The sequence below is a fragment of the Triturus cristatus genome, chromosome 10, assembly GCF_964204655.1.
Source record: "Triturus cristatus chromosome 10, aTriCri1.1, whole genome shotgun sequence".
NCBI classification, from domain to species: domain Eukaryota; kingdom Metazoa; phylum Chordata; class Amphibia; order Caudata; family Salamandridae; genus Triturus; species Triturus cristatus.
In genome coordinates, this window is record NC_140593.1 from 1,191,833,224 (window position 1) to 1,191,860,238 (window position 27,015).

At 45.5% G+C, this 27,015-nt stretch overlaps 1 protein-coding gene across 1 annotated transcript in view; it reads right to left on the bottom strand.

Annotated features, from left to right (window-relative positions):
• The window catches only part of CDK20 (cyclin dependent kinase 20), a 203,006-nt gene extending 177,010 nt beyond the window's left edge, over window positions 1–25,996 (bottom strand). The window contains exon 1 of the mRNA XM_085629606.1: window positions 25,858–25,996. The gene's annotated coding sequence lies outside the window, so the exon portion shown is untranslated. The remainder of the gene's footprint in view (window positions 1–25,857) is intronic.
• Between the last annotated feature and the right edge of the window lie 1,019 nt (window positions 25,997–27,015).

Genomic DNA, 27,015 nt, shown 5'->3' on the forward strand with positions numbered 1-27,015 from the left:
AATCTCTAACTAAGGCACTAAGACTCATTGTATCTGTTTATGTTGGATAATGTTTTCTTGTCTGTTTTACTCTGTATATAAGCATTGACTTTTCTGCGAAGTATACCTGTGTACAGGGGAACTATAAGAACGTTTATACAAATAAATACATCCATAAATGGGACAGAGAGAAAGAAGGGGCACCTAGAATAGGAATGGAAAGAAAGGTTACAGGATTATGAAAAATCAGGATAGGTGTCAAGAAGCAACACAAGCGAGTAGGTGTTTAGACAAAATATCTGGGGGGAAATATCGGGTGGACAAAATATTGTGTCAAGAATATGGAGGACAAAAATATTGTGAATATAAGTTTTTATAAATAAGCAACGTTTTACTATTTATAACACTACATATACCTTGATGATATATATTGTCAAGATATATGAATGTGAAGTTAAGAAGTAAATCTATACTTACCTATTTGCATTTACTTGCTCCATATTTTGGTCCTCGATATTTTCGACACGATATTTTGCACATATGATATTTTTGTTAGTGATATCCTGTCAGTGATCCAGTGAGTAGATGGAACAAAAAGCAACAGCAAAGGAATTGGAAAGTGGTGACTGGGTGAGAGCGGTGAAAGGAGGGATGGGAGCAGTGAGAGAGAAGAGAAGGTGAGGTGAGCAAATGGAAAAAGAGAAACGAAGAGGAAGCAGCAAGATGGAGAAGGTAAGCCAACAAAGTTAACTTATAATTAGTATCAATGACTATGAGGCTAATATATCAGCAATGATGGTGAAGATGAAGGCCCAGAAGAAGACAGCATAGAGGAGAAGAGCCTAGAGTCCAGGACCTGGAGTAAGTGGAGTGAGACAGAGAAGGAGTGGATCGGACATTGAGTTAACCAGTTTTTTTTTTTAAAGGAGTAGAAGGTGCACCAGGAAAAGAGTCCAAACGCTAATTGGAAAGTCCTTTAAATTTATTTTATTTCTTGTAGTATAACATGCAGTCAAACATCAGCCAACGCGTTTTGTTCTTTACAAAATAACTTCTTCAGGGCTGAAACAATTGACAAAAAACAGCACATACATATACACTGCTGCTGCGGATCTATGCAGCTGTTATGCGGAGCAGTAGGGGCTTTTCATCTAGCAAGAGCAACTCTACAAAGACAATTCTTTCCTCGATGAAAACTTTGTTAATGGATTCAAGGCGGGGACCCACATGGGTTTACACTAACCACCAGTCCCATAATGCAACATCAATACTCACTTGAGTGACACCTGTTAAAGGAAATAAATGAGGGGTTATACTGGTGCTGACTGCTTGCCTTGTTTCTTTTAAGACTGTCCATGAGGAAGGGCGCACGCCCGAAACGCGTTGGACGAGGGAACGTTTGAGGAGGATGTTCGTGGTTGCTGCTTTTGCCGATGGGCGTTTCCCTGTCTGCGAGTGCTGTCCCGCCGAGGGGCAACTCTTTTTCTGACATTTATGTGGCCGGCCCGGGCACGGGACGGCACCACCACGAGACTCGAGTGGGTACGCTGCTGCGGATCTATGCAGCTGTTATGCGGAGCAGTAGGGGCTTTTCATCTAGCAAGAGCAACTCTACAAAGACAATTCTTTCCTCGATGAAAACTTTGATAATGGATTCAAGGCGGCGACCCACATGGGTTTACACTAACCACCAGTCCCATAATGCAACATCAATACTCACTTGAGTGACACCTGTTAAAGGAAATAAATGAGGTGTTATACTGGTGCTGACTGCTTGCCTTGTTTCTTTTAAGACTGTCCATGATGAAGGGCGCACGCCCGAAACGCGTTGGACGGAGGGAACGTTTGAGGAGGATGTTCGTGGTTGCTGCTTTTGCCGATGGGCGTTTCCCTGTCTGCGAGTGCTGTACCACCGAGGGGCAACTCTTTTTCTGACATTTATGTGGCCGGCCCGGCCACGGGACGGCACCACCACGAGACCCGAGTAGGTCCGCTGCTGCGGATCTATGCAGCTGTTATGCGGAGCAGTAGGGGCTTTTCATCTAGCAAGAGCAACTCTACAAAGACAATTCTTTCCTCGATGAAAACTTTGTTAATGGATTCAAGGTGGCGACCCACATGGGTTTACACTAACCACCAGTCCCATAATGCAACATCAATACTCACTTGAGTGACACCTGTTAAAGGAAATAAATGAGGGATTATACTGGTGCTGACTGCTTGCCTTGTTTCTTTTAAGACTGTCCATGAGGAAGGGCGCACGCCCGAAATGCGTTGGACGGAGGGAACGTTTGAGGAGGATGTTCGTGGTTGCTGCTTTTGCCGATGGGCGTTTCCCTGTCTGCGAGTGCTGTCCCGCCGAGGGGCAACTCTTTTTCTGACATTTATGTGGCCGGCCCGGCCACGGGACGGCACCACCACGAGACCCGAGTGGGTCCGCTGCTGCGGATCTATGCAGCTGTTATGCGGAGCAGTAGGGGCTTTTCATCTAGCAAGAGCAACTCTACAAAGACAATTCTTTTCTCGATGAAAACTTTGTTAATGGATTCAAGGCGGCGACCCACATGGGTTTACACTAACCACCAGTCCCATAATGCAACATCAATACTCACTTGAGTGACACCTGTTAAAGGAAATAAATGAGGGGTTATACTGGTGCTGACTGCTTGCCTTGTTTCTTTTAAGACTGTCCATGAGGAAGGGCGCACGCCCGAAACGCGTTGGACGGAGGGAACGTTTGAGGAGGATGTTCGTGGTTGCTGCTTTTGCCGATGGGCGTTTCCCTGTCTGTGAGTGCTGTCCCGCCGAGGGGCAACTCTTTTTCTGACATTTATGTGGCCGGCCCGGCCACAGGACGGCACCACCACGAGACCCGAGTGGGTCCGCTGCTGCAGATCTATGCAGCTGTTATGCGGAGCAGTAGGGGCTTTTCATCTAGCAAGAGCAACTCTACAAAGACAGTTCTTTCCTCGATGAAAACTTTGTTAATGGATTCAAGGCGGCGACCCACATGGGTTTACACTAACCACCAGTCCCATAATGCAACATCAATACTCACTTGAGTGACACCTGTTAAAGGAAATAAATGAGGGGTTATACTGGTGCTGACTGCTTGCCTTGTTTCTTTTAAGACTGTCCATGAGGAAGGACGCACGCCCGAAACGCGTTGGACGGAGGGAACGTTTGAGGAGGATGTTCGTGGTTGCTGCTTTTGCCAATGGGCGTTTCCCTGTCTGCGAGTGCTGTCCCGCCGAGGGGCAACTCTTTTTCTGACATTTATGTGGCCGGCCCGGCCACGGGACGGCACCACCACGAGACCCGAGTGGGTCCGCTGCTGCGGATCTATGCAGCTGTTATGCGGAGCAGTAGGGGCTTTTCATCTAGCAAGAGCAACTCTACAAAGACAATTCTTTCCTCGATGAAAACTTTGTTAATGGATTCAAAGCGGCGACCCACATGGGTTTACACTAACCACCAGTCCCATAATGCAACATCAATACTCACTTGAGTGACACCTGTTAAAGGAAATAAATGAGGGGTTATACTGGTGCTGACTGCTTGCCTTGTTTCTTTTAAGACTGTCCATGAGGATGGGCGCACGCCCGAAACGCGTTGGACGGAGGGAACGTTTGAGGAGGATGTTCGTGGTTGCTGCTTTTGCCGATGGGCGTTTCCCTGTCTGCGAGTGCTGTCCCGCCGAGGGGCAACTCTTTTTCTGACATTTATGTGGCCGGCCCGGCCACGGGACGGCACCACCACGAGACCCGAGTGGGTCCGCTGCTGCGGATCTATGCAGCTGTTATGCGGAGCAGTGGGGGCTTTTCATCTAGCAAGAGCAAATCTACAAAGACAATTCTTTCCTCGATGAAAACTTTGTTAATGGATTCAAGGCGGCGACCCACATGGGTTTACACTAACCACCAGTCCCATAATGCAACATCAATACTCACTTGAGTGACACCTGTTAAAGGAAATAAATGAGGGGTTATACTGGTGCTGACTGCTTGCCTTGTTTCTTTTAAGACTGTCCATGAGGAAGGGCGCACGCCCGAAACGCGTTGGACGGAGGTAACGTTTGAGGAGGATGTTCGTGGTTGCTGCTTTTGCCGATGGGCTTTTCCCTGTCTGCGAGTGCTGTCCCGCCGAGGGGCAACTCTTTTTCTGACATATATATAACGTGCAAAAAACAACCACAACGGAAGAAGCAGCAGCAGACAGCGCTAGCTTTGATTCAATTTCAACGTCAAGCGAACTAAGTACGGAAAGTGGAGAGAGGCCCACACCAGCTATAGTACTGGATGCAGGAGAAGAATTGGATTTTTTAGTAGCAGAGAGATTGCGATCACTGAGACCGAGAACAGAAAACAAGCAACAACAAAAAACACAAAAAGAAAAAACAAACGAAGGAAAGAACGAAGAAAAATCAGCAAACAAAAAAGGAAACAACAACAGAAGACGCAACTGGAATCGGAAGAAGTAGATTTGGACAAAACCATAATCAATTTGTCCAAAGTGTCTTTGTCAAATGATGAGAAAAAGTTGCTATCGTTAGGTCTGAATTTTTGCCCAGGCCAACCTTTCAATTACAGCTCCACGAGGATTGATGTCTTCAAATTCGTCAGAAAACTTAAATTAAAAAAACATTTTTCTTTGAAACATGTTAAAGAAAAAGACGAAGAGTTGCAACAAGAGGTTAATAACCATGATGAAAATCTTGGCATCAGGGCAGCTGATATTCCATTCTATCTAGACCTACATGATTTAAACACTGGCGAGGCAGCACTTGACGAAGTCGAGGATGATTCTTCAACGCAAACCAGACTTAAAAACATCAATCTGCTACAAAAGGGTGCTGGGATCAGCCCCTTCAAGAAAAAATCCAAATACATCCCCATGATGCCACGAGATGCATTAGATACGTTCCACGACTGTGTGGTGGAAGACATTGAAAAACTAAACAAACAAGTGCAGTCCAAAAAAATCAAAAAAAGAAAACAAGTTGAAAAAAAGAAAAAAGACTATGCCCAGTTAATGAAAAAATTAAGTGAAAACAACGAAATCATCATTAAGAAATCAGACAAAGGGGGCAATCTAGTAATTTGGCCCCGAGAAGATTACATCAAGGAGGCAAAACGCCAACTAAATAATAGAGATTGCTATGAACCATCCAACACCAAAAACTACAAAGGGGCCACAGATTCTCTTAAGAAACTGTTAGTACAACTTCGTGGTGATGGCCTCATTTCTAATGATGAGTTTAAATTCATGCATAATGAGAACCCTATTGTACCTGTGTTATATTTAATACCGAAAGTGCATAAAGGAGTTTCTCCCATACCGGGCAGGCCCATTATTTCAGCTATAGGGAGTGTGGCGGAACAAGTGGGCCAATACATCGACTTTTTTCTGCAAAATCATGTGAAAACACTGCCTAGTTACATCAAAGACACGGGTGATTTTTTAAGTAAGATTAAGAACATACACTGGTTAGATGGGATGTATCTAATTACATTGGCTATTGAATCCTTATATACCAGTATAGATCACCAGGCAGGACTGGCAGCTGTAAAATTATTTTTGGACCAAAAAGCATGTGAATTCTACCAGCACAATAAGGCCCTAGTGAGTATGATGAATTGGTGTCTCAATAACAACTTCTTTTTATTTGGAAAGGAGATGTTTAAGCAATTAAGGGGCGTGGCTATGGGTGCCTGCTTTTCCCCCAGCTATGCGTGCTTGCACGTAGGCTGGTGGGAAGAGCAGGTACTTAAAAGGAACTATTCTTCCATCTTTACAGAAAACATAGTGCACTACTACAGGTTCATCGATGATATTTTCATCGTGTGGCATGGTAATAAAGAGAAAGCCTTGGAATTCATTGAAAGCATTAATGTTAACAATTTGAATCTCCACTTTACCCACCACATAGACAATTCCAGTTTGGAATTTCTGGATGTCAAACTGTATGTAGCTAACAACAGAATAGAAAGTACCCTTTTCAGGAAACCAACCGCCGGCAATGTCACACTGCATGCCTCCAGTGCCCACCCCAAACACCTAATTGCGAGCATTCCCTATGGGGAATTATTACGCTTGAAAAGGATTTGCAGCACAGATGAAGAATTCAACATTTGTGCTGCAGAATCCATGCACCGCATGAAAGTAAGAGGCTACTCAGATGATATTTTGACCAAAGCTCTGACTAAAACATCAACTAGATCTAGAGCTAGCTTACTCCCAGCTCCAACAATAGCCTTGGAGGTGTCATGTGTTTCATCAGCTACTCCTGAGGCAATAGTTAAAACTCAATGTCCTAGACTAATCACAGCGTACAGTGAGAACGAACGTAAAATTCGATCTATTATCAACAAAAATTGGGGAATAGTACTAACTGATCCTGTCCTAAGAATGAGTCTGCCATCCAGCCCCACTATAACATTCAGTAGAGCTAAAAATATGGGGGCAGTACTAGATCTTACTAGCCCAGAAATAAGAACCAAATCAAATTGGTTAAAACCAAAAGATGGTTTCTACAAATGCTCATCATGCCGGGCGTGTAAGTTCGGGGTTAACACCACAGAATACTATACTCCATTCAGCCCAATACCACACAAAATAACGGGAAACTATAACTGCAAGACGGAGTTTGCAGTTTACGTTCTCACTTGTACCTGTGGACTTCATTACATCGGAAGTACGAAACTACAGGTACATGAGAGAATACTTCAACATCTGCGTGCCATTTTGCATAGTGATCCCAATTACCCAGTGGCGCGCCATTTTAAACAAGTTCATGGTAATAATTTATCTTGTTTAAAATATTATGTGGTAGCTGCTATTCCTAAACCACGCAGAGGAGGAAACAGAGAGGCTATGCTAAGAAGATTAGAAACTAAATTTATTCTTAACTTCGACAGCAAATGCCCAAATGGTCTGAATAATACCGAAGATATGTACACATGTCTGTAAATAGTTATTCTGTGGATAACCCGAAGTATTATATCCATATGTGGTACAGATTTTTTGAGTTTGCTTATTTCTGATTTAATTTTATACAATTTATTGTTTAAATTTTGTGAATATTGGTGAAACTTGTGATCACGAGAGAAGGATAGAAAATATATTAAGAATGATTGGTACATTTGTACTTACGATTTTTAATGGCGATATATTTACATTGTGGCAGAGATTTGGTATCAAAAGAATGGCACTGTTCTTCTGTTTGTTTCAAAAGAAATAATTAAATTTAGACATGATCTGAGTTTAATAAGATAAAGAAAATTTTCCAAACAGAAGTTAACGCCATCATGTATTAATACATAGTATACTTGAAATGGTGCCTTAGCCAGGTGTAGATTGCTGATAAATGTATATTTGTAGATAAATTATGTTCATATGTACATAGTATATTCTTTTCTATCTGTGTGGTCATTCCATGTAACCAATATTCTTCACACTTAATATCACATTAATTTGCACATAAATGATTTGAAACATTAATTCTTTAATTAGTTCTGCTATGCACTTCAAAAACACGAACAAATTACTTTTGTACATCGCCTTCCGAAGTCACAAGTCTGTTAATGATTGTATGCATTTGTGCAGTTATACTGAATGAATTGTTTACATTTTTTATAAATGTGAAATTGGATTTATCCAGGAATTTTTATATTACCGCTATGTATTCAGTACATGGGGTATGTTTATGAAGTCTGTTTTCTATGTCCTTCATTAACTTTTGTATCATGTGACTATTGTGGGAAGGGCGTATTATTTAAAAATGGCGAAATTAACTGCAGCCTTTATGTGAACAAGGGCGCTTGAGCCCGAAACGCGTCATCTGTCGAATGCTGCTGGGTATGAAATAAAACATCTTGCCTGAGAAACCAAGTGGTTCGTATCTCTTTCTTCGCTGCCGTGGTAGAGGTGGAAGGAGTAATTTTTGCAATATATATATATATATATATATATAAAAATATATTCACTGAAAAAACCATAGGTTTCACACACGTTATAGTTAGGAATTAGCATTTAAAAAACCTTGCAAATTCACTTAAAAAACCATAGGTTTCACACATGTTATAGTTAGGTGGATATTTCACTCGTAAAAAACCAATGAAATTCCCCCGTTATAGTTAGTTCAGATAACTATAACTCGCGCGCCCGCAATCCTCTGCTCATGACGTCACATATTACATCACTCATGACATGGTCAGTGGCATCACTCTTGACATCACTGATGACATCATCCTTGTGATAGAGTGGCGGTTGCGCGAGTTATAGTTATCTGAACTAACTATAACGGGGGAATTTCATTGGTTTTCACGAGTGAAATATCCACCTAACTATAACATGTGTGAAACCTATGGTTTTTTAAGTGAATTTGCAAGGTTTTTTAAATGCTAATTCCTAACTATAACGTGTGTGAAACCTGTGGTTCTTTCAGTGAATTTGTATGGTTTTTTAAATGCTAAGTTATGTATGTATTATTATTTTTTTATATATTTATTCTTCAATAAACTACGTATTAAAAAGTTTTTTTTTTTATGGTTTTTCACCGTGCGTGCACGGTGCGCGCACCCCCGCGATTAAAAAAAATTTTTTTTAAATGTTTTTTTCTGCCTTCGGGGTCCTTCAGGGACCCCTGACAAAGGCTAGGGGGTCAGGAAATCTCTACCCTGCTCCCTTTTCACGTTCGCCACCTTCCTTTTCCACTCTCGCACTGAAAACAAACAAAATGGCGGCCGACACTTCCTGATTTCGACCGATTAGAACGTTGACTGACATGTAACAACCAATCAGAATTACGCTCGCGCACGTTACGGTGCGCGGCTATAGATATGTATGTGCTTTTTACTGCAATTTTCTCTGGAACTACTGAACAGATTGACTCCATATATGCAAAAGGCACATCCCTGACCTGAGGACTACCTCTCTACCAAATTTCAAGTAATTCTGTTCAGCCGTTGGGGCTGTACTTTCGACTAAAGGTCCTATGGGAAAATGCATGGGGAAAACGCGTTTTGGGACCCCCCTTTTTTCTCGACCCCCGCTTGACGAATCCCCCCGAGACTTTCAGGGTAGGAGCTGAGCGGAGTGCCCCATTAGTTTTGAAAATTTCGCGAAGATTCGTCAACCGGCGCCAAAGTTATTCAAAATAGAATTTTGACATTTCCTATGGAAACACGGTCCTAACTATAACTATCTACTGGCAACCGCCAGTAGATTATATATATATATATATATATATATATATATATATATATATATATATATATATATATATATATATATATATATACACACACACATATATATATTATCTACTGGCGGTCGCCAGTAGATAGTTATAGTTAGGACCCTGTTTCCATAGGAAATCCGCAACATTCTATTTGGAATAACTTTGGCGCCGGTCGATGAATCCTCGCGAAATTTTCAAAATAGGTGGGGCGCTACGCTCCGCTCCTACCCTGAAAGTCTCGGGGGGATTCGTCAAGCGGGGGCTGAGAAAAAAGGGGGGTCCCAAAACGCGTTTTTCCCATGCATTTTTCCATAGGACCTTTAGACACAGCTACAGCCCGAACGGCTGAACAGAGTTACTTGAAATTTGGCAGAGAGGTAGTCCTCAGGTCAAGGAAGTGCCTTTTGTAGGTCTGGTGTAAATCTGTTCAGTAGTTCCTGAGAAAATAGCATTTAAATCAATATATATATGTGGGCGGAGCCTAACCACACATCTCATCCTGAGATCTGATTGGCTGTCAGCACTTCATCCAAGAAGTGTTGGCAGCCATCTTGGGACCAATATACATGATAGCACCTCATTAAAAAGCATTGCAGTTAATAGAAGATTTTAAGACTTTAGTTACATTATAAATCATTTGTTGATGGTACCATACTCATTTTAGGAATTGTGGTATGTTCTAAGGTGATTTCACCATGTGAAAAAGCCTTCTGCTGGGATATCATGATTGAGAGAAAAATATTTTCTCATGCTTTTACCACAGAGGTTTGGAAGGTGATCTATAAGCTAAACTGAGAGCTTATTTTCTGTAAATTCACATTATCTTTCTCAGTCATGTGAGAATGAAGTCTGACATTCTCAGTAAAACATGTACATCCAACAAGGGCAGAGACTGTCAGTTGATTCCTTTGTGTTCTACTGCAGCTTTCCAGAGTGTTCCAAAGAACTACTAGAGCGCTAACCGTCCTACTTATGATAAATGTATGGCACACCTGAAGCCATCTTGCTTGGATTAAAGTGGTAACTCTTAAAACATTTAATTTAAAAAGGAACAAAATGAGGTGGTTCATTTTTCCATAAAAAGTATGATTAGTGCTGCATAAAGAAAAATTAGGGCACATTTTGAGTGACTTCTCAAATCCTGGCATGCAGACTGAAACATGCACTTTCAATACCAGCAGCAGTTTTCCCTGGTGAGCAGTAGCTTTACTACAGTGATCTAATGAGCAAAAAGAGTGCTAACATTCTGATTTTATGGCAAATGTGTGACACATTTGAATGCCTTCTTGATGGAATCAAAGTAAAAAACTGAAAGTATTTCCTACTGAGGAGACTGCAGTAAATGAGGAAATTAGGAAACTTCATAACAAATAAGTCTCCCAAGATGGCCACCAGAGACAAAAGAGCCCAAATGTAGCCCAAATATCACCCAGATGTAGCCCAAGTATAGCCCAATGACAGAATGTCCATAAAAACAACTAGAGCACTTACTGTCTTCATTATGACAAAAGTATGGCACACCTGAAGCCATCTTGATTGGAATAAACTGGTAACACTTAAAACATTTAATTTAAAAAGGAACACAATGAGGGGGTTCATTTTGCCATAGAAATTATGATTAATGCTGAAGAAAGAAAATGAGGGCACATTTTGAGTGACTTCTCAAATCCTCTTCTATTTCATTAAAAAATTCTGACATGCAGACTGAAACATGCACTTTTAATACCAGGAGCAGACTTCCATGGTGAGCAGTAGTTTTACTACAGTGATCTAATGAGCAACTAGAGTGCTAACATTCAGAATTCATGGCAAATGTGTGACATATCTGAATACCTTCATGATGGAATCAAAGTAAAAAACTGAAAGCATTTCCGACTGAGGAGACTGCAGTACATGAGGAAATTAGGAAACTTCATAACAAATAAATCTCCCAAGATGGCCACCGGAGACAAAAGAGCCCAAATGTAGCCCAAAATCACCCAGATATAGCCCAAATATAGCCCAATGACAGAAGTGTGCAAAACACTTATTATTTTGTGTTTTTGCAGTGTTATATAGTGCAGACTTGTCAGGTATTGGAGTGCTTTACATGAGCATTGGTTACATCACACAAGAACAAATTCATTTTGGTTGTAGACATGGGGAGACTAAGTGATTTGACCAGAATCACAGAATGTCGAGCTGAAGCAGAAACTTCAACCTGGTTCCCCAGTTGCAAAGTCTGCAGTTCTGGAAGTAACACCACATCCTCTTCCCTAAGTGCAACATTTAATCAAGTTGTCAACTAGATAAAAAAACATAAAGATAACAAATAATTTAAAAGTGCTTTGTCGCTATTTGAAAACTCAGAAAATATGTCCTTATTTTAGTCTTTTAGAGCACTAACCATAATTTTGATGCCAATAAGACCCTCTCATATATGTAATTTCTAAAGGAATGCTCTAGGTATTACAGTTTTGATTACATCAAGATGATGTCAGGCGCTCCACACTTTTGTAATAAATATAGAATGTTAGCAATCTAGTTGTTCATTAGGATACTGTTGAGAGGCAGAGGCCAGGGGCACGGACTCTGGAAATTGAAGGCAGGTAGGAGGGTGCAAAAGCAACAATTTAACCACACTGAGCAGGCAGGAAGGGCCGTGGAAGCACAACAGACTATGGAGGGCAGTGGAAAGGGGGGCAGGGGCAACAAACCAACAATACAGGACTTGCAAGAGAGGCTGTTGGAGGGAAGATCTATTACGGGTCAAGGAAGCTAGGGGCGGTCCCCAGAGCCCCGGGAGCCACCACAGAACTGAGCAGGAGAGTGAGTCAGGGACAAAAGGGGCACCTTAATTTGAGCCGGGGTGCCTAGGAACGCTTGCTCCAAAAATGAAGAAAACAGACATATGAGACATGGAATTGGAGGCAGAATACAATGGCAGTTTAATGAGAAGATGCAACTTCAAAGAAACCGCAGAATAGAGACCTAAAGTACAAAATACAGAATCCAGATAATCATACAGCTGTCATGATATTCTCTGTATCTCAATTAATGGACTGACAGAGAGAGAGAGACAACACATCTATAAATGCATCATGAGAAACAAGTTACACCAAGGAAAATGTTACCTAGGGACACTCACATTTACTCTTAGAGCAAGCATTCCTGCAATTACAATACAACATCTTTTAAATGCAAAAGTAAAGAGAACAATGGTTAAACATAACATGACATTTCATATAGGTAAAATAGAATAAGATACTTCAAGCAAAGCCGAGCAAGACATTTTAAGCAAAGGAAGACAAGAGCTCCCAGTTCTTGGGGAAAACCTGCACAGCCTGTTAACCTACATACAGACGGCGAGGTTGTCCGTCGATATCTGTGGGTGCTCCCTTTTTATATCATTTTGTGGGCTCCTTTGCACGCTACATCTACCTACGTATGCTACCCAAAAGCTTCGTCTGCAGATTTTACCAGACATTTCGTCATTTACCCACTTAATGCTGACAATGGACTGGGTGAAAAGGTCAGTCTCTCAGGCCAATCGCTTATCGTAAGTTCCATAGAGCAAGCAGAAAATAATGGGTATTGTACAGGAATTCAATATATTCATGTATAAAATCTCCTCAGTTCTCCTAACTTGACGCTCTGCGGTTGCCACTTCCTTAAAAGCGGGAAACCTGCCCAGGAAGCAAGTACCAGTCCAGGATGCAGCCTACTGTATGTCGACAGCTTCAGGGGGATGTTGAACTTTGATACCGAGCACGGAGCACTCGGGTAGGGTGGGGGCTACTAGTTTGGATCAGAAGGCCTCGCAGACCTGCCTTCAGACTGCTATACACTAAAATTGCAGAGCTATGGTCAATTTAACAAAGAGGCCTACATATTGAACAGAAGGGCCTACACAGGGGTTTTATGCTGGCTGAGTGGTAAGGATGTCTCAGGATAATTATATAGCAACACAGGACCCGCTGGTCAATTTAATACGGCCTACAAATGCGGCTGGCAGGGCAAGGACAAGGGTCTCATACTTCAGGTGTGGACAGAACGGGCCAGGGGCCCCCTGTGATACAAAATCTACCCTCCTTCAAGGCTGTGGCAATGTAATAGACCATTGTGGGCAGAAGGAAGAGGCAATGGTAGTACAACCATACATGCCAACAGACCCGATTCAGCCAGGAAACGTCCAATGTTTTTAAGCTCAAATGGGCTTTATTTGATCTGTCTCCTGTCTACAATATCCTCTTTTTCAATGTAACTCAAAGGGGAAAATCAATACCCCAGTTTTTTTTCAAAATCTCCCTCTTACCAAGTTCAAAATGTTCGCAAGTATGGTACATTGGATCATGGAAGGAAATGGGATAGGGACATGGACTTGGATAACAGAGGACAGGAGAGACATGGAGAGGTGCACCAAACTGACCCTGCAGGGCAGGCATCAGGGTTTGCAGCAGCACAATACACCACACAGGGCATGCAGGACGGGACTGCAGCACAACAATCCATAGAAAGCAAGAGGGAGGGGACAGGACCATGCACATGGACAACAGAGAACAGAGGGGCAAGAGGCAATGGTAGCTAGCTGACCATAATGGACAGACAGGAGAGAAGGCTGCAGCATAACAGACCATAAAGGGCAGGAGGGACGGATCAGGGGCATTACAATGGAACAGACAAGCCAGGAGGGAGGGAGTAGGGGTCTGCACATGTAAACAGAGGGCTGGGGGCAAGGGGGCAGGGCAGGAGCAGCAAGATGGCCATGGAGGTCAGGCAGGATGGGCACTAGAAGCAAGACACAACATGAAGAGCAACAGTGAGACTGTGACGGCATACACACAGACTATGGAGGGAAGGTGGGAGGGGGTCAGGGGCAGCTAACTGACCACACAGGGAAGGTGGGAGGGGCCATGGCAGCACAGAAGACCATGCATGGCAAGTGGGAGGGTTAGTGGCAGCACAATGGCTATGATGGGCAAGAAGGAGGGTGCAGGGGCATGCACAAAGGATGATGGAGGATAGAAGGGAGGGTCAGGACCTGTGCACAGACAAGAAAGTTCAGGGGAAGGGGCCTCACAACAGACCACACGGGGCAGGCAGGAGGAGCAGTTGCAGCACAACAGACCAGGGAGGGCAGAAGGGTGTGGCAGTACAATGGACCATGTAGGACAGGAGGAAGAGGATAGAGGCATGGCATGTGGACAGGCAGGGTGGAGGTGGCAGGGACAGGTTACAGTCATCTGACAATGCTAGGCAGGTGGGAGGGGAGTGGCAGCTCAACAGAACACTCAGAGTAGATAGGAGTGGCAGGTCCATGGGACATGGTGGGCAAAAAGGATGGAGCAGGGGCATGCACAAAGACATCGGAGGGCAGGGGGAAGGAGAATAGGGGCAGCAAGCTAAGCACAGAGTTTAAGCAGGAGGTCAATGATGGGGCATAGAATTGGGCAATGGAGGGCAGGAGGAGTGGACTGGTACATCATACTAAATTGAGGGCAGTGGCAGCACATCAGACCATGCATGGCAGGAGGGAGGAGGCTAGTCCATGGATTCACACAACAGAGGATAGGGAGGAGGGGATGGGGCAGCAAGCTAACTGTTCAGAGAAGGCGGGTATTAGAAACTTTATTGTTTTTAAAACATTTTGTCTGTGCAAACTACTTAAAATATGAACAAGTATGCAGCATAATCTCACTTTTATTCAGGAAGAAGAAGACGTTAGTGACTGTGACTCCGGGCTCACTTGGCAAAAACACCCCCTGACCCTCCACCCCCTATCGCAAAATGTAATGCCCGTGAAAAGGGTAGGTGAACACAGTGTTATATAGAACATAGTCCTGAGAGCACGATTGAAAATGAAAACTAGATATAGTGTATGGTATAAACTATGCACCAAAAAGTGTGATATAAGATGAACCAGGCGTGAAATATAATATGCAATACATTATGCGCAATGACAGATTCATTGGAGAGCGCGAGATAGCACAGGCACTAGCGTGTGCTATGCGATATGCGCCTTGGAGTGTAATATGCACAGGGCAGTGTTGTGTAACCTAACTAGTCTCTAAAGTTGTAATATAAAATATGTGCTGGGGAGTGTAACGTTGCATATGCACTGTGACAAAGATATGGATCCCAAATTGTAATATGTATGGCATAGCACTGTGCGTTATAACATAGGCATCGAGGAAGGCACGTTAGATGGGGCAATATAACCCGTGCGAAGACAAGTGTGGCATGACATTTTCACGGGGTGGTGTTACAGTGCACATGGGCTAGAGAGTGTCATAGCATATGCACTAGCTAGTGGAATACAATACAGAGGTGTGTGGCACTCGGCAGGCAATGGTGGGTGTAACACAGCATTGGGCTCTGTCAGGAGCGCGCTGTGACTCGCAAGTGATGTTCGTCCCCTTTCCAGAGAGTAAAATAAAAAGTATTACACATCCGGCAGTGGATGTGTGTTTTATTAACTGTGAGGGGGGTTTCTTGCATAGTTTTGGTCGAATTTTTGTCGAATCCCCTTTGAATGGCTTGGTGTGCATGTGTATTAAATGTGCCCGTCAATAGCTACCCATGTTTGTATAAATAAACGACAAGGGTGTCTACCGGGATTAGGCACGGTAGAGCATCAGACATGTCAGAGCTTCACTAGTGGTGTAAATACATTCCACGTGGATTAATTGCATGCATAGTCGCCTTTTAATGAATATCACGCAAATCGTCATGGTGATAGGTACGTACGGTTTGTCCAGCATGTCCTAGGTGTGTCTATAAATATATATTTTTTAAAAATAATAAAAAACAGTGGCCGGCCCTGGGGATTGGGGTCAAAAAAATATAATTAGGAGACAGGCCCTGGGGGATGGGGTCATCAGGGCCAATAAATTAGAATAAGAAGGGGAACCACACAGCCCCCCTTCTTAAAAAAATAAAATAAATAAAAGACTGGCATCGTGCCGGAGGCCATGCCCCCTCCATGCAGCACTCTGCAAACGCGCCCCCAACAGGCATCTCCAGTATGCGCCAGGGAGCTGCGCTGCAGACAGGTGTTCTGAGGCCAAGCCCCTTTTTACACCTCTCTGCAACGCAGCTCTGTGGCGCTTACTGGAGGTACCTAGTGGTCTAGTGTGACCCTAGGGACCCTTAGGATTCAAGGGGACTTAATCTCTCAACTTAGAACAGCCACAGGGCGCGTTTACACAGTGGTGAAGGGAGGGGACGGGGCCTGAGGTGACGTGTGCAAACACGCACCATGGCACGTTTTAAATTGGGGATATAATTTCCCTTCAATACTGAGGGCCCCTGGGGGCTAACTAGCCCACCAAGTGCTTCCAGTAAGCGCCACTGAGCTGCATTGCAGAGAGGTGGTCCAGGCCGTGCCACTTTTTACACCTCTCTGCAACGCAGCTCTGTGGCACTTACTGGAGGTACCTAGTGGGCTAGTTGGACCCTAGGGACCCTCAGGACTCAAATGAACTTAATCTCCCAACTAAAAACGGACACAGGGCGTGTTTACACAATGGTGAAAGGAGGGGACGGGGCCTGAGTTAACATGTGCAAAAACGCCCTGTGGCCTGTTTTAAGAGGTAGTTTTAATCCCCATGCCCTATTATATACTAGGGGCTTATAGAGGAGGTAAGGCTAATCACAGGGGGACCCCAACGCATAATGTTCCCTAGTGTATGTAGGTGTTTTCACTGTATTCTAAGTGTCTTTTAACATAGCACTGGCTCTAGGACTGGTTAGTCAGACTCAGTTACCACCAGTATCCGTCTGAAAAAGTTGAGGGTACAGGATGATTTTGCAACAAGGCTTCTTTCTGCTCTTCTTTTTGTTCTTTCTGCACATTATCCTTCTTCCTGCACTTATCTTCGTATTTGAGGACTTCTGTTGCTTCTTTCTGCACTTCTTTTGTTTCTTTCTGTGCATTTTTTCTTCTTTCTTCACATGTCCTATCTCTGTAGGCATAGTTAGAAATTAGCATTTAAAAAACCTTTGAAATTAACAGAAAAAACCATAGGTTTCAGGCACGTTATAGTTAGGAATTAGCATTTAAAAAACCTCAGAAATTCACTGAAAAAACCATAGGTTTCAGGGGTGTTATAGTTAGCTGGACTTTTCACTTGTACAAAACCATTGAAATTCCCCCGTTATAGTTAGTTCAGCTAACTATAACTCGCGCGCCCGCAATGCACTGCTGATGACGTCACATATTACATCACTCATGACATGGTCAGTGACATCACTCATGACATCACTGATGACATCTCAAATGACATCACTGATGACATCACTGATGACATCATCCTTGTGATAGAGTGGCAGACCTCCTCTCACCCTAATATAACCTTTGATACACACATTCAAAAATAGAGACTAAAATTTTCAAAACAATGGACATACCAATACCAGTTACAATAACCTCTTCAGTAATTCTAAGATCCACATACACATCCACTCATTCACCAACAGTCCAATACAGTCACTCATACATGTACTCACTCATCATATGTACTCATACACCTAAACATCCTGTTACACAATGCCACTCATCCATAGTTACTCACACACATAGTCACTCATGCTAATAAAGAATCAAACATACATTTACTTGCATATACAGTTATACACACACCACCACACTTACTTCTACGGAAACTTACACATACTTAGTCTTTTAAACAATCACTTATAGAAACACATACTTATTCATACAGGAACTCTTTCAATCTCTCACTCTCACATATACTCACATATATACACCAATAGTCACATATACTAGTTTAAAACATATGTAGTTACTCATAAAGACACTATTGAGACAGTCATTCACTCACTAACACACCCATACACACACTCATCCACCCATACAGTCCTGCACACATACTGTGTTCAACACATACAAACAGTGAGTCACTCATTCATGCACCTATGCACTACGTAATACCCCCACCGAACCATGCAGACACTCAGACTGATACTCAAAAAACCAACTAATAACCTATATAGACACCCATGTAGCTACTCACCAACCCATGCAGCCACTTATACACAAAGTGAGAGACTGATACAGATATTTACATATTTAAACATTACTCACTAAGCCATGTATTCACTATGATACACTTAATCAGTCAGTTACACAATCAATTTTTCAAAAACAAATCATCCATTTAGACACTTATATACCCATTTATTCTTCCATCGACCTTGAGATATACATATATAAAACATATTTAATTTTCAGAATAACACACATTCACTGGATGATGTCATCAGTGATGTCATCAGTGATGTCATTTGAGATGTCATCAGTGATGTCATGAGTGATGTCACTGACCATGTCATGAGTGATGTAATATGTGACGTCATCAGCAGTGCATTGCGGGCGCGCGAGTTATAGTTAGCTGAACTAACTATAACGGGGGAATTTCAATGGTTTTGTACAAGTGAAAAGTCCAGCTAACTATAACACCCCTGAAACCTATGGTTTTTTCAGTGAATTTCTGAGGTTTTTTAAATGCTAATTCCTAACTATAACGTGCCTGAAACCTATGGTTTTTTCTGTTAATATATATAACTCCAAAAAAAAGTTTTTGATAAAATAAATTAAGAAAAGAATACTTTCTGTGGGACAATGATGTTATTCTTATTTTTGGATGTATTACCTACTAATTAATCAATAGGGGGAGGTCTGTTGTTATTGTTCTGTGGTTTTCCCTGCCCTCCTCTCCCTACATTCTGACACTCATGGACCCTCTTCTGTTTCTTAGGGCTCAGAAAAACAACCAATTGAACTCAGACCCTAAAATCAGGGCCACTGAAATTATGAGATTGTGTGGCTGCTGCGTTTTTTGCATGATTATAGATTTGCTGAATTTGCCACTTAATTCATTATCTGCTGCATAATCTGCATATTTTAAGGGAAATGTTTTTTCTAACTTAAACGATAAAAAAATTACTAAAAATTTAGTGGCATGTTGCAGTGCAGTGGAAGGTTCTTTACAAAGAGTGACTGGTCACCTTTCTGTTGCTTATTGCTATATTTGGCTGTTAAGCTTGTACTAATGCAGTGCAACCAATGCCCAAACAGTGTTAACAAGCGTAAAACTTAAGAAATAATGAAGTAATACTATCATAAAATATGCAGTATTAAGCTGCATAATTTACCTTGTCATGCAGCACAATTTACTCAGCTCTCCTCTGCCGCATAATTCCAGTGGCCCGCTTATTATAAAGTAACATTTAACACAGTCTCCATGATAACTGCATGGCACAATGGTCATTTCACCACCTGAAATATGTCATATTCTGACCTTTGTGGTGAACCCTGTGAATTGCTGCCCATTGATGATGTCAGAAGAAGGGGAGCATGCGCTTGATTCCAGGACCATCAATGAACGTAATGGCAGCAAACACTGTGGTATTCTTCCTTCTCCTGTGATGTTATGATCCTTCTCCATCTTCATTATCCCTACCTCCTTATGTGCCTTTTCCGCACAAGCCTCGTCTTAACCTCGACAAACTCTGAAACCTCCTGAAAGGCTCATTGCTGTCATGGAATGGTGGGTTTCGATGTATGTCGCTGTGTGTGTGTGGGGGGGGAGGTAGTGCTCAGCCTTCTGACTGACCTGGGCGTTACGTCTTTGGCGCAGGGAACACCGCCCTTGCCCTGAGAATTTAGCGCACACGTGCTGCAGGAGATGGCAGGCTAAACAGAGAGGGCGCTTTACAACGGGCTCAATCCTCAGCAATATCTTGAAGTGCACGTATAACAGAAGGTTCAGCCATTAAGCCTTCATTGTAATCTCTTCCACACTCTTCTGCTTGGAAATATTCATGTGGATTCTGTAATCGCATTGCCAGTGTTGTGGTCACTACAAAAACCTTAGGGGTTTTGGACACATTAACGAAAAAAACAAGCATTTGCACTGCAATAGGTCACGCATTTATACGAGTTTGAGCTATTGGCATTGTAAAATTACAATGCCTTTTATTTATGTTTTGGTTTTAAAACAAATAAAAGGCATTGTCATTTACAATGTCAGTAGCATAAACTTGCATAAAAGCAGTGTGTGGAGTGCAGCAGTGTGCGGCGTGCAGCAGTGTGCGGCGTGCAGCAGTGCGGTGTGCAGCAGTGTGCGGCGTGCAGCAGTGTGCGGTGTGCAACAGTGTGTGGTGTGCAGCAGTGTGCGGCGTGCAGCAGTGTGTGGCGTGCAGCAGTGTTTCGTGTAGCAGTGTGAGGCATGCAGCACTGTGTTGCGTGCAGCGGCGTGCAGCAGTATGCGGCGTGCAGCAGTGTGCGGCATGCAGCAGTATGCGGCGTGCAGCAGTGTGCTGCGTGCAGCAGTGTTGTGCAGCATGCAGCAGTGAGTAATGCAGCAGTGTGCAGCAGTGTGTGGCATGCAGCAGTGTGCGGCGTACAGCAGTGTGTGCCGTGCAGCAGTGTGTGGCGTGCAGCAGTGTTTCGTGTAGCATTGTGCGGCGTGCATAAGTGTGTGGTGTGCAGCAGTGTGTGGCGTGCAGCAATGTGTGGCGTGCAGCAGTGTGCGGCATGCAGCAGTGTGTGGCATGCAGCAGTGTGTGGCGTGCAGCAGTGTGAGGCATGCAGCACTGTGTGGCGTGCAGCGGCGTGCAGCGTGGAGCAGTGTGCGGCGTGCAGCAGTGTGCTGCGTGCAGCAGTGTCGTGCAGCATGCAGCAGTGAGTAATGCAGCAGTGTGCAGCAGTGTGTGACGTGCAGCAGTGTGCGGCGTGCAGCAGTGTGTGCCGTGCAGCAGTGTGTGGCGTGCAGAAGTGTTTCGTGTAGCATTGTGCGGCGTGCAGCAGTGTGTGGCGTGCAGCAGTGTGCGGCGTGCAGCAGTGTGTGGCGTGCAGCAGTGTGTGGCGTGCAGCAGTGTTTCTTGTAGCATTGTGTGGCGTGCAGCAGTGTGTGGCGTGCAGCAGTGTGTGGCATGCAGCAGTGTTTCGTGTAGAAGTGTGCGGCATGCAGCAGTGTGCGGCGTGCAGCAGTGTGAGGCGTGCAGCAGTGTGAGGCATGCAGCAGTGTGTGGCGTGCAGCAGTGTGTGGCGTGCAGCAGTGTGTGGCGTGCAGCAGTGTGTGGCTTGCAGCAGTGTGTGACGTGCAGCAGTGTGTGACGTGCAGCAGTGTGAGGCGTGCAGCAGTGTGTGGCGTGCAGCAGTGTGCGGCATGCAGCAGTGTGTGGCGTGCAGCAGTGTTTCGTGTAGCAGTGTGAGGCATGCAGCACTGTGTGGCGTGCAGCGGCAGGCAGCAGTGTGCGGCGTGCAGCAGTGTGTGGCGTGCAGCAGTGTTTCGTGTAGCAGTGTGAGGCATGCAGCACTGTGTGGCGTGCAGCAGAGTGCGGCGTGCAGCAGTGTGTGGCGTGCAGCAGTGTGCTGCGTGCAGCAGTGTCGTGCAGCATGCAGCAGTGAGTAATGCAGCAGTGTGCAGCAGTGTGTGGCATGCAGCAGTGTGCAGCATGCAGCAGTGTGCAGCGTGCAGCAGTGTGTGCCATGTGTTTCGTGTAGCATTGTGCGGGGTGCAGGAGTGGGTGGCGTGCAGCAGTGTGTGGCGTGCAGCAGTGTGTGGCGTGCAGCAGTGTGTGGCGTGCAGCAGTGTTTCGTGTAGCAGTGTGCGGCGTGCAGCAGTGTGCGGCGTGCAGCAGTGTGTGGCATGCAGCAGTGTGCGGCGTGCAGCAGTGTGTGGCGTGCAGCAGTGTGTGGCGTGCAGCAGTGTTTCGTGTAGCATTGTGCGGTGTGCAGCAGTGTGTGGCATGCAGCAGTGTGTGGCGTGTAGCATTGTGCGGCGTGAAGCAGTGTGTGGCGTGCAGCAGTGTGTGGCGTGCAGCAGTGTGCGGCATGCAGCAGTGTGCGGCGTGCAGCAGTGTGTGGCGTGCAGCAGTGTTTCATGTAGCAGTGTGAGGCATGCAGCACTATGTGGCGTGCAGCGGCGTGCAGCGGCGTGCAGCAGTGTGCTGCGTGCAGCAGTGTCGTGCAGCATGCAGCCGTGAGTAATGCAGCAGTGTGCAGCAGTGTGTGGCGTGCAGCAGTGTGCGGCGTGCAGCAGTGTGGCGTGCAGCAGTGCGTGGCGTGCAGCAGTGTTTCTTGTAACATTCTGCGGCGTGCAGCAGTGTTTGGCATGCAGCAGTGTGTGGCGTGCAGCAGTGTGTGGCGTGCAACAGTGTGTGGCGTGCAGCAGTGTTTCATGTAGCAGTGTGCGGCGTGCAGCAGTGTGCGGCATGCAGCAGTGTGCTGCGTGCAGCAGTGTATGGTGTGCAGCAGTGTGCGGCATGCAGCAGTGTGTGGCGTGCAGCAGTGTGCGGCGTGCAGCAGTGTGTAATGCAGCAGTGTGTAATGCAGCAGTGTGTGCAGCAGTGTGTGGCGTGCGGTAGTGTGCGGCATGCAGCAGTGTGCGGCGTGCAGCAGTGTGTGGCGTGCAGCAGTGTGTGGCGTGGTTTGTAAACAACAAGAAAAGCGGACATCAAAGGAAAGGTGGGAGGGAACGAGCATATGGGGTGTGAGTTATAACGAAAGTTAATTGTTGTAAGAGGGGATGCAGGAAGTGAGGCCGAGCGCGCACTGGCGAAAGCAGTCTGCTGCTTTCAAGTTCGATGCCAGATGCCAGCTTCACACTTGAATGCCTCACATGCACTGGCCATAAACCGCATTCCTAAGGTCTTGTGCCCCTTACTAAATCTCTCTGAATGATGGGGGCAGCGCACACGCAGGAAGTAGCTGGTGGCAAATGGAATGCGCGTGGTTGTGCGCGTAACCGCCACCCGATCCGCCTGGGAAGCCTTTGGGAGCATTTTCTGAAGCGCCTACATAAGTCTCGCTGATGATAGCCAGGCGAGACCTAAAAATCAGGGCTTTTGCTTGTAAAGATAAGGGCATGAACACAGGGTCGGTAGGGGGACATTTCAACGTCAGTTTTAAGAGTCTTCCAGGTCAGAGACCTGACAAGACCCGACCTACTAACACCTATGCAAACAGTAGCTAGTTTTACCTCTTTGTGGGGGGGTTATGATGCGCCTCTTTACTCCCAGTCACCATGCAAACAAACACTGCACCCTACATGCCCCTCTGCACAGCTCGTGTGCAGTGTGAGCACGGCTGCGCCCCCAGCCGCTCAGGCCTGGTTCTAGCGGGTGGGCCGGGTGGGCCAGGCCCACCCAAACATGAGCCTGGCCCACCCAAACATGAACCGTGGCCCTCGCAGTGACCTCAGGAAGGCCAACAGAAAATGGCCACTGCAATTAAAATGTTACTGTGAACGCTATTTTTCTAGGAGCTGTGTGATTGGGCCTGTGCTCTTTCTCACAGGCACCCCCAATCACGCATCTCCTTTTAGAAAGGTGGGTTGTGTCCCGCCCACTGGTGCCGGTACAGGGACATGGCGAATAGGAGAAATCCTCTTTGCTACGCGGTAATCTGTGTGTACCGCCCTGCTGCGTGGATATATCCTTCTTTTCAGAGCTGGAGAAAAGGAGTTTGTTGATCTTGATTCACCTTTCCAGACCCCTTCAGCTGTTTATCAGCTGTGACAGAGTTTGAACGTAGCTGTGGCTATTGTTCTGTTTATTTAAATTTGCACAGGCCTAGGTAGATACATACTTCGTTTATGCTTCGATGTGTGTATATTAGTTAATATTTTAAAAAATCTGTGAGGGCCCAGCAAGACACATACTTTGTGTATGCCGTGTATATTTAATTTATATCATTGTATCGTTATCATGACGGATGCAAGACACAACTACTAAAATGTCCAGATAACTCTTGCGATTAATGATCCTGCTGGAGAGCAATATTTTGTATGTTCGTAATTTTTAAATGCAGATAAACTGTATTTTATGTGGATAGCTCAGTGGGTTACTTGCAGTACAGAAGTTACAATCCTAAAATAGGACAGTGACCTATGAACTGACATCAAAGAGCTGCATACAAACATGAATGGTATAATTAGAACGTATTTTTCTTGTGTTACAATATAGTTAGAATTTTCCCAGTCTTTCATTACTCTAATGTTGCTATAAAGAGTTTGTTTTGTCAGATATACATTTTAATCAGTAAAGCCAACCCCGTAACCACTGAGGTATGCTTTAAATCCTGCTTTGTGCGTCTCCAGACCAAACCCTCTTAAAACATACTGCCCACCAGTATGGATGACATGTGATTCCTACACCTTGTAATCCTCATTGGCTTATGTGACATTCCCTATAGGCTGATTTACATACTTGTAGGATTCATTGTCTCTGCATAATGTGTGCATGATGTAAGTACTGTGACACACTACACTATGAGTAGCGCTATAAAACAAATTAATTCAGAGATGAAGAACACTGTTGGAGGATGTCAGTGAGGGAATCCAAGGAAGAGGTCATGGGGGGGCTACGGAAAGATGAAGTGCACTGTTGGAGGGTGGATTGAGGGAGTCTGAGGAGGAAGTGATGAGGGGGAAAGGCTATGGAGAGATAAGGGGCACTGGTGGAGGGTGGTAGTGAGGGAGTCTGAGGAGGAGGTCATGAGGGGGCGGGGCTATGGAGAGATTGTGAGTGGCACTGGTGGAGGGTGGTAATGAGGGAATCCGAGGAGGAGGTGATGGGGGCAGGGTGGGAGATACGGAGAGATGAGGGGCACTGGTGGAGGGTGGTAGTGAGGGAATCTGAGAAGGAGCTCATTGGGGAGGGGCTACAGAGAGATGAAGGAACCAGTTGGAGGGTGGCAATGAGGGAATCTGAGGAGGGGATCAATAGGGGGGAGAGGCTATGGAGCAATGAGGGGCGCTGGTGGAGGGTGGCAATGAGGGAATCCAAGGAGGAGGTCATGGGGGGGCTACGGAAAGATGAAGTGCACTGTTGGAGGATGGTAGTGAGGGAGTCTGAGGAGGAGGTTAATAGGGGGAGAGGCTATGGAGCGATGAGGCACACTGGTGGAGCATGGCAATCAGGAAATCCGAGGAGGAGGTCATGGGGGGAGGGTGGGGGATACGGAGAGATGAGGTGCACTGGTGGAGGGTGGTAGTGAGGGAATCTGAGAAGGAGCTCATTGAGGGAAGGGCTACAGAGGGATGAGGGGCACTGGTGGAGGGTGGCAATGAGGGAATCCGAGGAGGAGGTCAATATGGGGAGAGGCTATGGAGCGATGAGGGGCACTGGTGGAGGGTGGTAGTGAGGGAATCCGAGGAGGAGGTCATGGGGGCAGGGTGGGAGATACGGAGAGATGAGGGGCACTGCTGGAGGGTGGTAGTGAGGGAATCCGAGGAGGAGGTCATGGGGGCAGGGTGGGAGATATGGAGAGATGAGGGGCACTGCTGGAGGGTGGTAGTGAGGGAGTCTGAGGAGGAGGTCGTGAGGGGGAGGGGCTACGGAGAGATGGAGTGCACGGTTGGAGGGTGATAGTAAAGGTATCTACAGAGAAAGAGGTCAGTGGTGGGGCGCCAATAAATAACTCTCCACATGCTCTGTATACACACAGAAGCAATCCTTGTATCATAGTGACTGTTTGCAAGTAGATATGATGTAATATATGGCTTGTAGACTACCTCCTGAAGCGACAAATTGGGCCGGTAGTGGCTCACCCAAATGCCCCCTTGGCCCACACAAATAAAAATTCCTGGAGCCGGGCCTGCAGCCGCTGCCCCGGAATGAACACTGACCTGACCCCGGGCACCGTGCCGCCTGCTGGGCTTTGCCTAGCCTAGCGCTCCCTGCCCGGGTCCGCCTTAATGCCCCCGTGAAGTCTCTGCCACAGCGCCCCCGTTTGCACGGGCCACGATGGGCAGCGGTTGGTTTCCAAGGAAGCAGCCCTTAGCAACGACGTTCACATCACGTGATAGGCACGTCCCGCGAGGTCACGTGACGGATGCGGATGCGGAAGGACTCAGTCTCAAGCGGGACTGGGTGGGGGCTGGGGCTGGAGCTGGAGGGCTCCTCGAGGGGCATGTCAGGGCCAGGGCTGTGGGAGACTTGGAGACTGGTATGCGGGGCTTAAGAGAAGAAGCACGTCAACCGGGCGGGCATCAGCGCTATGCTCTGGAGTGCCCAAATCTGCCGGGAGAAGTGGGTCCTGGTCTTGTTGGTTGGCAAGACCTAATTTGAGGCCTCGCCCTCCTGTTTCTACAAAGTTGATGGGTTTTACTCTGACTTGAGGGTTTGTTTTCTGTTTTAGCCCGGTGGATCCAGTTGTGTGTGCCTTATTTCTCAATGTGGTGCCCGCTGAGTGTAATGGAGCTGTGGTCTTATCCTAGCACTTACTTATGTTCTATTTGGCTGCTTATTGTGGTGCTTTATTTTCAGTTCATGATTTGTTTTATTTTGTATTTGTTTTTGGACGAGATAATAAATGGACTGGGGTCCTCGCCTTGTGGCAGAAAAACAATACACACTTTGTGGTCTCCGTTACTCATTACACCCTACTTCTTCCTGTTCTAAAGCTCTGGGACTCCACAGCCATGTGACATGCTCTTCTCTAGAGGAACCCATGCAAAGAGGTATCGCAAGAAGGCCGTTAACTGTGGATGAGACCTTTAGAATCTCATAAGAAAGTTGGACCTTCTCCAGCCTAGTTGTCTTCCATATAAAGACCCGCCAGAATCTAAGATGTATGCTATTGCTACAGGGCAATCCCAGATCTCTGAGCTTCTTTTTTGTATTCCCGACAGTATCTTCCCTTTAGCACCCCCATTTCTTGGTGCTGGTTTATGTGTGAACTTCTGGAAGGAGGCCACCAATCTGGAATCATGAACCCGTGATACGGGCTCCCAAGCGCGCTCAGTAGGTCCACACCCTTTCCATGCCAGCATCTACAGTACCTG